Raw genomic sequence first — 15,787 nt, 5'->3', positions numbered from 1 at the left:
TAATAATTTGTATATCACTGATGTGACAATGTTAATTAAGAGCTCTTAAATATGGTCTTCATCATTTAAGAGCCCACTCTCTATAATGGGAGAGTCCATCCATTGGCTCTCTAATTTGTATTTTTATTTTCCATTTAATTTTATTGATGTTTATAATTAAAATTAACTTTACTTTAACAATTCAAATTTCATTAAATTAAAAATCAAACGTTACATTAAATAATAATAAAAACCAACAATAATGAAAAATTACATTAATTTCGATAAAATTAAATTCACGAGCTATGGCTCTACGGGATTAAAGCGTGCCCATATATGCTCGATTAAATCATCGCGGAGGCGAGCGTGCATTTGACTGTCCTTCAAGTTTGCGTTTCAGGCCAGAAAGGCGGCGAATTCCGGTGGTGCTCCGGTATTGAACTGTGTTTGAGGAACGCTGCTTGATCCCTCACCAGTGTCTCCTTCATCCTGAATTATCATGTTGTGCAATATGATGCACGTAAACATAATGCTGCTCATATGCTCCTGCTTCCATAGACGAGACGAGCCTTTAATTATACCCCAACGAGCTTGAAGAGCACCAAAAGCTCGTTCAACATCCTTCCTTGCAGCTTCTTGCATCACTTTAAACCTTCACTTCTTCTGGTCGCTCGAAAATGCGAAGCTTTTGATGAATGCCGACCAGTCCGGATAAATGCCGTCAGTTAAGTAGTAGCCTTTGGTATGGTGGGAATTGTTGGCGAGGAAATGCACCGCTGCTTTATTGCCCGACAGGACATCATTGGATAACGTGGACTGGTTGAGAACGTTGATGTCATTATTTGACCCAGCGATTCTGAAGAAGGTGTGTCACATCCACAAATCTTGTGAAGCAACAGCCTCTAATATAATCGTGGGCTCGCCCTGATCCCCTCGAGTGTAAACGCCATGCCAAGCCACTGGACAATTCTTCCAAGACCAATGCATGCAGTCTAGGCTCCCCAACATTCCTGGGAAATCATGTTTGGCCTCATGCATTGCAATGAGTCGTTGAACGTCGGCAGTGGTTGGCCTCCTCAAATATACGCCGCTAAAAATCCGAACAACGGTTTTACAGAATTTCTTCAAGCATGCCAACGTCGTCGTTTCGCCTATACGAAAATATTTGTCACAACAATCAACTGCAGTACTGTACGCCAATTGTCGAATCGCCGTTGTGCACTTCTAGATTGGTAAGAAGCCAAAACGCCTATAAGCATCGGGACGTTGTTGGAAGTAAGGATCGACTTCTAGCACATTCACAATGCGTAGAAATAATGCCCAGCTCATGCGAAAACGACGGCGAAATAATTGTGGCCCATAAACTGCATCGTCAGCAGAATAATCCCGATGAAGGCACTCGCCACCACCTTCACGATCACGGAGAACAACTTTACGCTTCTTCTTCGGTAGACGAGGAGGATCGAATCGATATGAACTCGCCACTTGCATGAAATTTGCAGCAAGACTCATAAAAAATCCTTCTGGATTTTGCATAGGATCGAGAATAGGAGGAAATTGGGGGTTTGGAACTTCTTCGTCAGATGAAGAATTGGTGGAAGAATGATTTGAAGAATCGTTGGTTAATGACATTTTTTTTTTAGATTTGAGAGAAGTGAATGGGAAATATGAATGAAGAAATGAGTGTGGGATATATATAGAGGAAAATTGAAGTAATTAAAAAAAATAGCCGTTAAGCAACGGATGCTTCTCCAACGATACAATTCTCAACGGAAAAAATTTGAATTTTTTTAAGGAAAAAGGTGCAGATTGGCCCCCGAAGTGGTAGCCCCTATAGCGTATAACCCCCCTCACTCACTGTGTGTGCAACTAAACCCCCGAACTCAAAAAAACGGCTCAATTAAGCCCCTCTGACCAAACGGTGTTATCCCACCATTAGTCAAACTTTTTTTTTAATTGAAAAGTGGGGCCCACCATCACTATTCTTTCACCCCATTCTTCCCATCTGATCCCTCTTCCCCACCGCCCCCCTCCCGCGCCTCCTTCCCCGCCAACATCACTTCCCTCAACCTCCCCCACTCCAAATCCAAATCCAAATCTGCATTCTCCAAGCTCATCACTGCTGCTGTTGCCGCCGCCATCGTCATCCTCGCTCTCGCCGTTTTCATCCACTTTCGCAACCGCAGGATAACCGAGAGATCGTCCGCTCACGACCTCGCTAAATCACAGAGATCCGACAGCACCACCACCCAGTGGCGGAGCCAGGATTTTTTTGGGCGGGGGGGGCTGAACTATTACGGGGGTTCGGGGGCGGTAGCCCCCGGGAATTTTTTTTTGGGGGCATTCAATACATTTTAGACATTTTTTACTAAAATACAAATATAATAATAATAATAATAACAACATTTTCATAGATAATATAGTTCAAAACATTTACTAAAATTTTTTTTGGGGGCATTCAATACATTTTAGACATTTTTTTACTAAAATACAAATATAATAATAATAATAACAACATTTTCATAGATAATATTCAAAACATTTACTAAAAATTTTTTTGGGGGCATTCAATACATTTTAGACATTTTTTACTAAAATACAAATATAATAATAATAATAATAATAATAATAATAATAATAATAATAATAATAATAATAATAATAATAATAATAATAATAATAATAATAATAATAATAATAATAATAATAATAATAATAATAATAATGATAATAATAATAATAACAACATTTTCATAGATAATATAGTTCAAAACATTTACTAAAATTTTTTTTGGGGGCATTCAATACATTTAGGCATTTTTTACTAAAATACAAATAGAATAATAAGAATAACATTTTCATAGATAATATAGTTCAACATTTACTAAATTTTTTTTTGGGGGCATTCAATACATTTTAGACATTTTTTACTAAAATACAAATATAATAACAATAATAACAACATTCTAGCCCCCCCTGGCTACGCCCCTGCCACCACCACATTCTGTGCCCCTCCTAATAACCACCACATTCCCAAGCTTCAGAGACCTTCGCAGACCAGCTCAGAGTTCATGTACCTCTGCACTTTGGTCAATTCACACACTGCCGCTACGAGCGGCAACATTATCTACAATGGTAGCAGTAGCGCCCCTGGCGACAACCGCACTTCAAATCCGAGGTAAATGGACTCCCCGGAGCTCTACTCGTTACCGTCGTTGAACACGTAGCAAAGTTCCAGGCGGAGTTATCGGAACAATGCTGACGTGGCGTCTAGCAGAGATGATGAAGACGAAGAGTTCTCCTCAACTTACTCTTCTTCTGCTTCCGGATCGGCTACGGGCTCTCCGGCGAGGTCCATTTCACTGAGTCTTTCGCCAACAAACTGTTTGAGCCCTAGAAATTCGATTCCTAAATCTCCCGACCCATTTCCTGCCGTCCTTGCAGCATCTGAACGACGCAACCGCAATAGCTCCTCCACGACGCAACTGCAGCAACTGTGCGTGATAAAAAGCTCTCGTGGCGGCAGCTAATCGTGATGGTGATGGAAGGTGGCGGCGGCGGTGGAGTGGCCGAGAGGGAGAGCTGAGCGGGAGAGATGAGATAAAATGTGGGCCCCATAATTTAATTACAAAAAATATAAAAAATATGGTTGACTAACAGTGGGATAAAACCGTTTGGTCAGAGGGGCTTAATTGAGAAATCCTTGATCTTGTCAAGAACTTGCCAAACATCTGGTACCACATTCTTCTCATCACTATTTATAAGGATAACAATAGTCAGAGACATGCCACCAAAAGATACTAAATGGTTTCTGTGCATGCATGCTTTTTGCATAAATATAAAACAAGGTAACTTCTTTTTGATTGAGTAATGTCATCTGGTAATGGCATATTATCATCATCAATAAAGAACTGAACTTTTTCCACATTAAGTACCTCAATATATTGTAGAGATTTCCTACAAGACTCTTCATCCTTAATTAGATACAAACCATCTTTGAAATTTTTGTCAGGGTCATTAACATATATAGCTTTAAGATTTGGATACCCCAAGTCAGAAAAATGTTTCTTGATACGATCGAAAGTCATTTTGCTCACTTTATCACTCACAATATCTGCATCTTAACATTCATAAACCCAACTTCTAATTTTTTTTCCCAATAGCAATCAAAATTAAACCAAAAATCTATATTCTCGGACAAGCTGTAACAAGTATACAACCATATTTTCTTTTAAAGTTCATGCAACATAATGCTTGGTCAGCGCTAAAATAAAAATCATGTGTAAGGAACAATCACATTACTAACCTTTTGTTGACGGAACAATCTTGAGTCATTGAATTAGGGATAGAAATGAAAGATACACTGCAACAAAAAATACTAGAAGAAAGGTCTGATAAGACATGAGATACCAGAAGAAATAAAAGAACTCTAACCTGCCCGCTAGGATGTTGAGATTTTGGGTTGTACCCGACATGAGTTTTGGAATTGGGTTTTAGTAGATAACCAATTTTGAGAACATTAAGGAAACTGATATTTTGTTCTCCATAATTAATGGCACACAAGTTTGGCTATTTTCTCACATATTTTATGTTTAAAATTTAATAGGATCAGTAAGAATAAATCCTAATTAAACACGAAAACATAGGTAAACAAGGATATAGAGAGCTAGATAACCAATTTTGAGATATTGCTAGTTTTGGTGAATAGCACTGTGACGTTCTTGGAGTGTAGGATTATGGTGGCTTAGAGAGAGAGAGAGAGAGAGATGTTTTGGAGGGAGAACAGATAAGAAAACGGTGGTCCTCATAGCGAGCAAGTTAGAGTTCTCTAACCTGGCCTTGCGATTCAAGGCATTCTCAAGCCTACTTTTATTGAATAAGAAAGGTATCTGAAACTATAATGAAAAATCAGATGAGAAAGATAAAATTTGTGACTTACCTCGGATAGGCCAGAGAACGCTGGTGATCGGCGGAGGATGAGAAGACATCGGAGTTGGCAGGAGATTGACGGCGCAGAGAAGGCGGAGGTTGTTATACTCAGTTGTGGGCTGAAGATGGAGTAGATGAGAGAACAATGGTGGAGAGTGATTGAGAATTTTGGAGAAAAAACCCTTTGTTTGATAAGTTTGTTAGAAGAACTTTTAAGTCTCTCTAACTTCTTCTAAGCCCGCGTAGAATGATATGGCTCTCCAAAAAATTATAAAAATTAAATTCAGTAACAGTAGCTTAACAGAAGTTAGACTGAGAGATCTATTTGCTCAAATTTATGAACAATAGGGATTTAGTTGCACAAAACATAACGTTAAGGACCTATTTTCTTTTTGGGATAAACGTTAAGGGTGTATTTGCTACTTAACCCTAAATATTAATTAATTCATAACAAAAAAAAATTATATGAATATTGCATCTGAATTTTATAAATTCTGAAAGACTTCTTTGTATACAACATTGGTAGTAGTCGATCGTACTGTCGCCACTATCCTTATCAGAAATGAAGATTTTCAAACCACTACGACTACGAATTCTCGAAATACCAACGTACAACTGACCATGTGTAAAAACAAGTTTTGGTAAAAATAAACCACTAGGACATTTTAAAGTGTTTGTACGATGACGTACCAACTACTACAAGCGACTCAAGTGGAAATGACGAATAAAGAATTTCCTTTAACCTCATGTATTTACATTTTTTATTTTTTTAGTGCAATTTTAAGTATGATATTTAGATGTATCATATACCAATACTCATTTTCCTTTGTTATGGTACTTGATTTTAAATAGGGAAAAGGTGCAGATTGGCCCCCGAAGCAGTAGCCCCTATAGCGTATAACCCCTCTTACTCACTGACTCACTGTGTGTGTAACTAAACCCCTGAACTCCGAGAAAATGGTGCAAACCCTCTGACCTAACGCCGTTAAGTGTCCATTAACGTTTGGGTTTAATTGCACCCTCTACTTCAGGGGTGGATCTGCACCTTAATTTTTTTTTTTTTTAATTTCTGCAACCCACCTCCGGCATCAACTTAACCGCCCCCGTACTCATCGATTCTGACTTGCACCTTGTCAGCTCGCACGCGTCCAATCTCTTGGTTGTCGACTGCCCACCACTTACATGCAGCAACGCCACCAGCTTCTTCACCGGCCTGCACAACAGCATCTCCTCCAACACCTTAACCTTTTAGGCTTATCTTATGATATTAATTGTGTATATATTTATCTATATAATATATATTTAAATTTTATTTATTTATTTTTGAATAATTATTAAAATTCTAGATAATAATTATGATTTTATTTTTGGTTAATTTAATATTTGTAAATTTATTTTAGAAGAGAAAAAAGAATGGATCCGGTCAGGACTCGAGACCTTGTGAATTTAATGGATTTGGACATGAATCTCGTTTTTTTGGACCTAATGGATTTGGACCGAATCCTGAGCTAAGTAAAAAAATACGGATATGGATTTGGACCAAGTAAGATTCGATCCAGGTCCACATCTGGAGTTGGTAATGTTGCTGCATGTCAGCGGTAAGCAGTCGACGATCAAGAGATTGAGCGCGTGCGAGCTGACAAAGTGTAAGTTGGAGCCGATGAGTACGGGGGGAGGTTAAGTTGATGCCGGAGGTGGGTTGCTGAAATTATAAAAATAAAATAAAAATTAAGGTGCAGATCCACCCCTGAAGTAGAGGGTGCAATTAAACCCAAACGTTAACGGACACTTAACGGCGTTAGGTCAGAGGGGAGAATTTGCACCCTTTCCTCGAAGTTCAGGGGTTTAGTTGCACACACAGTGAGTAAGAGGGATTATACGCTATAGGGACTACTACTTCGGGGGTCAATCTGCACCTTTTCCCTTTTAAATATAAGGGTATATATTAGTTTTTGGTCCATCGTTTGAGCTTTTCTAAAAAATATCCCACTCTAAACATAATTACAAAACAATGCCCATCGTTTCATTTTTTTCTTATTTATGGCTCGCAAATATTTTCCGACGACCGGTATTTGACGTGTTCCGGCCAAGTACCATGTCATTAGTACACGTCAGCATTAAAAAAATAAAAGAAAAAAAAAACTTATCATCAGTTTTTGGCCCATCGTTTGGGCGTTTTCTCAAATATATCCCACACTAATCATATTTACAAAACAATACCCATCGTTTTATTTTTTTATTTTTTGTGACCCGTAAAAATAATCCGGCGATCGGTATTTGACATATTCCACCATTTGACGTTTCATTAGTATTACATGCACTAATATAAATAAGAATCATCAATATTGTTGTTATTGTGGTTGTATCACTCTGTGGATAATAATCTGTGTGTTTGTGATATTTTTCTAGAGTTTAAGCGACCTGCCATCATCATTTCATGACTTCCAAAAGCTTAAGCTATATGTTCTACCCGGTCTAGAGCCCCCAGTCTTACATGCTACTTTGACAAATTTGTCCTGGGGTGAGAGATTCATGTATTGTTCTCTCATTCATTTTTCTTAATTGTTATAAATTTTGTTTGTTGTTGAGATGTGGAGTGCAATTTCTATAAATGATCTAGGTCAAATACCGTCAAATGATGGAACACGTCAAATACCGGTCGTCGGATTATTTTTGCGGGTCATAAATAAGAAAAAAAATGAAACGATGGGTATTGTTTTGTAAATATGATTAGGGTGAGATATATTTGAGAAAATGCTCAAACGATGGACCAAAAACTGATGTTAAACTTTTTTTTATTAGTTTTTTAATGCTGACGTGTACTAATGACATGGCACTTGGCCGGAACACGTCAAATACCGATCGTCGGAAAAATTCTGCAGGCCATAAATAAGAAAAAAAAATGAAACGATGGGTATTGTTTTGTAATTATTCTTAGGGTGAGATATTTTTGAGAAAAAGCTCAAACGATGGACCAAAAACTGATATTTACCCTAAATATTCCAATTTTGATGTATTTGGATTTTTCATAATATTAAACTATAGAGTAAAATCTAGAATTAACCAATTTGTTATGAAAAAATTAAACAAAATACATTGTTCGTGTGAAAAATAAATCTTTGACACATGTACATATATAGCTTGCCGCCCATAGATCGATCATGCCGACTGGCATGCTGAGTTTGCCACCGGGTGGCAGGCTCCCATTTTCCCAAATTCAAGGTAATTACTCCCTCCGTCCCAATAAAAGTGGCCACTTTTTTTTGGGCACGGAGATTGTAATGGACAGAATCCGTGCAACCCGAAATCATGCGGCCCAACGGGTCGGCCCAATGAAGCAAGTCCATATGCAAGTCAATAGTAGTTGGATACCTAGGAAAAATAGGAAGATATAAAAGGACGTTTCCAGGGGGAATCGGAACCAGAAGGGTTTCAGAGAATATTCTAGAAACCCTAGTCACCACCCTACGGGCCCGTGACCTATATATGCTCCAGCCCATTGACATAATGAAGACACGGTCAATCATTCATTCCGACTCTGAGACTCACACACGATCTCTCACTCCCGCTATCCCCGCTCTTCCGTTCCGCCTCCACGCTCACAACTTTCTAGGGTTCCGATCGTCCGGCTAACCCCGCTAGCCCCGACGTCCGTCGCCCCTTGATCCATACCGCTCATTAGCTCTACCTCTGACTACTGGATCAACCGGATCAGTCGGAGAACTCCCTCATTACTATCCTTTTTCTATACTCTCTCTATCGTTTAATTATTGTCATTACGTTACTTACGTTATTATTCATATCAATTCACTGACTTGAGCGTCGGAGGCCCTTCCATCGACACCCCCACCGGTGCTCTTCGGAGGGCTCTAACGTTGCTTGTGGTTTCAGGTTGCAAGTGCCCATCGATCCAGACGTTACTGACGTCACTTCCGTAATTGTTGGATTCACCCCCTACAATTTGGCGCCCACCGTGGGGCCCTAGCAATCAAAAGCTACACCATGAGTGCTCCGAACGACGCTCACGACCCGAACAACGCCTCAGACCCATTGGGTTCAACCCAATCGGAGTTGCTTGCCCAAGTGGAGGTGAATGCCCGGATCTCCGCTTTGGCCGACCAAATTACGCGAGAACGGGAGAGTAGGCTCTTATTGGAAAAACAGAATGCGGAACTACTCGCTCGGTTGAATGCTTTCGCCCAGACCCAGACGCCTCCTCAAATCCAAACACCCCGTGATAACCGGTTTCGAGTTCCCATCAACTCCATGATAGACATAGAGGATGTCCCGCTCACACCCCATGGAACTGAGATCAACCCAGATGACCCGTCCTCATCGGTAAGGAACAATAGATCGGAGACTACCCATGCTAACCCGGATACCCTTCTTGTGAATACAGGTGAAACACGCACCCTAGATCGGACGCCCGGAACAATAGGGACAAACGCAACAGGGGCCCTCACCCAGGCCAACCTGACGACCGGGGGAATAGGTCAGTCAACCTTGACGGGTCGGACCGGCATCGCCCCTGAAGATGACTTCCTGCGTGACGCCCCAACGGGCCAACCAGATGGGCCAAGGCGAGCAGGCCCAGTGAGCCAGAATGGCAGAACTCACGATCAACCACCTCTGGTCGAACAGGGCCGACACGGCATGCGGGGCATCCAACAGAGTATGGACCCCGTCCTGGCCAGAAGACTGGCAGATATGGAAGCCATCATCCAACGAATCCCAGGAGTCCCGGCCCCGATCAAGAAGAGTGCAGAGAATTGCTTCGCTGACTCTCCGTTCGTGGATGAGATAGCCTTGGTGGAAATGCCCAGAAAGTTTAACTTTCCACATATGAAGATGTTTGACGGTGCATCCGATCCAGACGACCATATAGCTCAATACCGCCAGAGAATGTTTACCGTGGCTATCCCTCGTGACATGAGGGAGGCATGCATGTGTAAGGGGTTCGGTTCTAGCCTAATAGGACCGGCCCTCCAGTGGTATACGAACCTTCCTAATAATTCAATTAGATCTTTTGCTCAACTAACGGATGGTTTTGTTCAACAGTATGCAAGCAGCAGGAAACTAGAGAAAATCTCAGAAGACCTGTACGTTATTGTCCAAAGGCATGGTGAGCCTCTTCGGGACTACATCGGACGCTTCAACAAAGAGAAAGTGTCAATCACCAACTGCAGCGAACAAACCGCTGTCACGGCCTTCCGTAAGGGCCTTCTACCAGGGTCAGACTTGTACAAGACACTTACCAAGTATCCGTGCAAGACAATGGAAGACGTGTTGATCCAGGCTTGGGCTCAAATCAAATGGGAAGAGGACCAGTACAACATGCAAAGAGTCTTTCCGCCAGAGAGACCCGAAAGAGATTACAGGGTTGACAGGAGATCCGGTCGTGACAATCGTGACAGACGAAGTGAGCCTTACACGCCATCTCACAGAGGAAACAAAGGGAGAGGAGACTATGATCGAGCACCAAGTACGCGCCCGCGTGAAAGAGCAAAACTCCCAGAATACCTCCTATCTATTTCACCCGTAGAGGCGGTAATAGCTCTGATGAACCTTGGCGATAAAGTTAGTTGGCCGGAGAAAATGAGAGCCCCACCCGACCAAAGAGATAGATCAAAATGGTGTGACTTCCACAGTGACCACGGTCACCGCACGGACGAATGCATCGTGCTCAGACTGGAAGTGGCGAACTTATTGAAAAAAGGGCACCTCACCAATTACTTGACTGACAAAGGCAAGCAGACCCTGCAACAGGCGAGGGATAGACAAGAGAAACACAGAGACGACAGCCCGCCAGACCCGCCGCATCATGAGAGAACTGTAAACGTGATATCCGGAGGTTCCGAGGTCAGCGGAGTCACTCACTTAGCCGCAAAGAGGCATACCAGACAGGCTAGATCAAGCAAATCCGGGGTTCCACCTTCAGGAAAAGCGGGAACAACAGACCCTACTCAACTGATCAGCTTTGCAACATCCGAATCAGACAAGCTTCTACACCCTCATCATGATGCTTTAGTTATTTCTATTTATATTGCTAACTGCTTGACAAAGCGTGTACTGATAGACAATGGTAGCTTTGCCAATATTCTGTTTTACAGTGCATACAGGGAGATGGGTTTGGATGAGTCCAAGCTAATCTAGAAGGCTGCCGTACTCGTCGGTTTCAGTGGCGAGAGTACGACCACTGTAGGGGAGATCGATCTTCCCGTCTACGCAGAAGGAGTCAACCTGTCCACTAGGTTTCTCGTGGTAGACGCCCCGTCTGCATACAACGTCATCCTGGGCCATCCATGGATCCACGGAATGGAAGCAGTACCATCCACCTATCATCAAGTCATACGATTCCCAACCAAATGGGGAATTAAGGAGATCAAGGAAGAGCAAAAGGACTCCAGGGCGTGCTACCAGACCACTATGAAAGCAAAAAGTCCGTCCTTATAGCAACTACAGCAGGAAGCTCCGTCTCGTTCGAAGATGAATAAAGAATGCACGTCGAATCAATCAATTACACCAGGAGGGATACCTGAGTCGCTCAACCGTATCCATCAATCGAAGTACATGGGAGTACAGGAACACCCGAATGATACTCTACAGTGCACTCAATACGTGAATCAACAGACGGAGCACTATAATCGAGCTGCACAAACGAAGAGACCACGCAGCCTGATCGAGGAGGAGACGGTGGAGATAGAGGAAGTTCAAATTAATGTCAACTTTCCAGATCACAAAGTTCGGATTGGAGCGCAACTCGAACCGGAGCTCAGAGAGAAGCTTATCAATTTCCTATCTGATTTTTACGATTGTTTCGCTTGGTCCCATGAGGACATGACAGGGATTGACCCTAGTATCATTGTTCACAGGTTACAGGTCACCCCGGGCTACCCACCGAGGAAGCAAAAACGTAGAAAGTTCGCACCGGAGAGGAACCAAGTAGTGAATGATGAAGTCACGAAGCTCCTCAAGAATGGATTGATTCGGGAGGTCCACTATCCCGAATGGCTCGCAAACGTGGTGGTAGTCAAGAAAAAGAATGACAAATGGCGGGTGTGCATCGACTTCACGGACCTCAATAAGGCATGCCCGAAAGATTCGTTCCCACTACCACACATCGACATGCTAGTAGACGCGACAGCAGGCCATGAATTAATGAGTTTCATGGACGCATATTCGGGATACCATCAGATCCGGATGCACCCCGATGATGAGGAAAAGACGGCCTTCATGACCAGCGTAGCATTATTCTGCTACAAGTATATGCCATTCGGATTGAAGAATGCAGGAGCAACATATCAACGCTTGGTCAATCGGATGTTTGCAAGCCTGCTGGGCCAAACAATGGAAGTCTACATCGACGACATGTTGGTCAAGTCCATCCACGCAAAGGACCACATTGATCACTTGAGGGAGACGTTTAAAATTCTTAGAAAATATAATATGAAGCTAAATCCTACTAAATGTTCCTTTGGTGTCAATGCAGGGAAGTTCCTAGGTTACATGGTGACCCAGCGGGGAATAGAAGCAAACCCGGCTCAAATCGAGTCAATTCAAAGAATCCCTTCACCCACATGCGTGAAAGACGTTCAGAAACTGACGGGGAGAATAGCCGCTTTAAGCCGCTTCATTTCAAGGTCGTCCGAAAAATGCCACCTCTTCTTCAACACTTTGAGGAAGTCGAAAACGTTCGAGTGGACTGAGGAGTGCGAGGAAGCCCTAAAGCAGCTCAAGCAGTACTTGACCAGCCCGCCATTACTCGCAAAACCAAAGAACCATGAGACGTTGTTGGTGTATCTGGCCGTCTCTGATACAGCCGTCAGTGCCGTGTTGGTCAGAGAGGAAGATGGAAAGCAGTCACCAATCTACTATGTGAGCAAGTCACTACTTGATGCAGAGACCCGATACAGCCAGCTAGAGAAGCTGGCCCTGGCACTGGTCCATGCAGCAAGAAAGTTACGTCCGTACTTCCAATGTCATCCGATCGTAGTCGCCACCACGTACCCCTTAAAGGCCATACTCCATAAGCCGGAACTATCCGGTCGACTGACAAAGTGGGCAGTAGAGTTGAGTGAATACGACATCACATTCAAGCCATGGACCGCACTTAAATCTCAGGTATTGGCCGATTTCGTTGTTGACTTTGCGCCTAACCTTACTATACAGGCCGACAAAGAGTTATGCTGTCTGACGGAAGAACCCGATCAAACTGGAATTTGGAAACTATATGTTGATGGATCCAGCAATGTACGAGGAAGTGGGCTTGGAGTCGTCCTTTCATCACCACGAGGAGACAACATCGAGCGATCAATCCGATGTGATTTCAAAACAACCAATAATGAGGCTGAGTATGAAGCCATGATAGCCGGACTCGGACTAGCTAAGGAAATTGGGGTAAAACGCATTAACGTATTTAGTGACTCTCAACTTGTAGTTAACCAGATGCAGGGTACATTTCAAGCCAAAGATACAAAAATGACGGCTTACCTGGGCAAGACGAAAGAGCTCCAATCGTGCTTTGAAGAATTCACCATCAACCAAGTGCCGAGGGGGGAGAATGGTCATGCTGATGCTTTGGCCAACCTTGGGTCAGCAATTCAGACCGTACAACCTAAAACCATAACGATCACTTGTCTTCAATATCCAGCAATCCAAAAAGGTGAGGCCGAAGAACAGGTGACCGAAGTATCAGTCGAACGAACATGGATTACCCCCATAAGGGAATATCTCGAGAGAGATATACTCCCGGATGATCGAAACGAAGCACGTCGGCTCAAAGCTCAAGCAGCACGGTTCTGCATCATTCGAGGTAAACTGTACAAACGTTCATTTACTGGTCCCTATTTGAAGTGCATTAACCCTGCAGAAGCAAGATACGTCTTGTCCGAATTACACGAAGGTGAATGTGGCAACCACTCGGGAGGCAGAAGCCTCGCACACCGCGCATTAACCAACGGTTACTACTGGCCCACAATGAAAGCAGATGCAGCTGATTACGCCAAAAAATGCGATAAGTGCCAACGGTTCGCCCAAGTATCACATCTGCCCCCGGAACCCCTGACCGTTATCACTTCACCATGGCCATTCATGAAATGGGGGATGGACATTGTAGGCAAATTGCCCGTTGCACCCGGACTGAAGGTATACATGTTGGCAGTAACTGATTATTTTAGCAAATGGATAGAAGCAGAGTCTTTCAACCAAGTGCGTGACAAAGAAGTCAAGGGGTTCATATGGAAGAACGTGATCTGCCGATACGGGGTACCCAAAGAGATTGTTATGGATAATGGATCATAATTCATCAGCGCGGACTTCCAGGGCTTTTGTAAGTTCTGGAATATAAAGCTGAGCTTCTCAACACCAAGGTATCCTCAGGCAAACGGACAAGCGGAGTCTTCCAACAAAACCATCATGAACACCCTGAAGAAACGGCTAGAAAAGGCCAAAGGCAAATGGGCAGATGAGTTACCAGGCGTGCTATGGTCCTACCGAACAACTACAAGAACGTCAACAGGGGAAACACCATTCTCCCTCGCCTATGGGATGGAGGCAGTAATCCCAACGGAAAGCGAAGTACCCACCACCAGACATGAGCTCACGACAGACGATGGGAATCAAGAGGCCATGTGCCACGAGTTAGATCTCCTTGATGAGAAACGGAACAAAGCAAGTATCCGACTAGCTTCCTACCAACAAAGCATCGCCAGACATTACAACAAACATATCCGCACCCGCACATTTAAGCCGGGCGACTGGGTATTACGAAAAGTATTCCAGAACACCAAGGAAACAGGTGCGGGTAAATTAGCCCCAAATTGGGAAGGGCCGTTTTTGATCACCAAAGTGGTTGGACACGGAGCATACAAATTGCAAACAACGGACGGACGTGACATCAACAACAGTTGGAACGCCATCCATCTCAAACAGTATCACGCTTGATCTCTACGCTTCTACTTTATTTCATAAGGTCTTCCGAGACCAACTCAATCTACTACACGTTTACTGACCTTTGCATGCAGGTCAGAACTACATTCGGGCTTGATCCCTTAATTGGGTATGTAGGCAGCTCTAAGGAGCGCAGCCCCCCTCCCCCTCCACACCCGTGGGGGAAAAAAATTTATGTCTAAGGCGCACGCCCGTCTTACCCCGCACATCATGAATTTAGCCTTAAGTTTAAACAACTAAGTCTAAATGGGGGAGAAAATTTTCATGACAAAGGCTCACGCCCATCTCACCCTGAATGTCCTGAATTTAGCCTTAAGTTTAAACAACTAAGTCTAAATGGGGGAGAAAATTTTCATGACAAAGGCTCACGCCCATCTCACCCTGAATGTCCTGAATTTAGCCTTAAGTTTAAACAACTAAGTCTAAATGGGGGGAAAAATTTTCACATACAAGGCACAAGCCCGTCTCACCCCAAACACCCTGAATTTAGCCTTAAGTTTATCTACTAAGTCTAAATTGGGGGGAAAATTTTTTCACAAAAAAGGCGCAAGCCCCATCTCACCCCAAACACCCTGAATTTAGCCTTAAGTTTATCTACTAAGTCTAAATGGGGGGAAAATTTTCCACAAAAAAGGCGCAAGCCCCGTCTCACCCCAAACACCCTGAATTTAGCCTTAAGTTTATCTACTAAGTCTAAATGGGGGGAAAATTTTTCACAAAAAAGGCGCAAGCCCCGTCTCGCACCGAACATCCTGAATTTAGTCTTAGTTTAAACAACTAAGTCTAAATGGGGGGGAAAATGTTCATATAAAAGGCGCAAGCCCGTCTCAACCCGAATAACGTAAATTCAGCCTTAGTTCAAATAAACTAAGTCTAAATGGGGGGAAAAATATACATATACAAGGCGCACGCCCATTTCAACCCGAACAGC

This window comes from Salvia miltiorrhiza, chromosome 7, assembly GCF_028751815.1.
Source record: "Salvia miltiorrhiza cultivar Shanhuang (shh) chromosome 7, IMPLAD_Smil_shh, whole genome shotgun sequence".
In the NCBI taxonomy this organism is placed as follows: Eukaryota; Viridiplantae; Streptophyta; class Magnoliopsida; order Lamiales; family Lamiaceae; genus Salvia; species Salvia miltiorrhiza.
Note: the sequence above shows the minus strand (reverse complement) of the source record.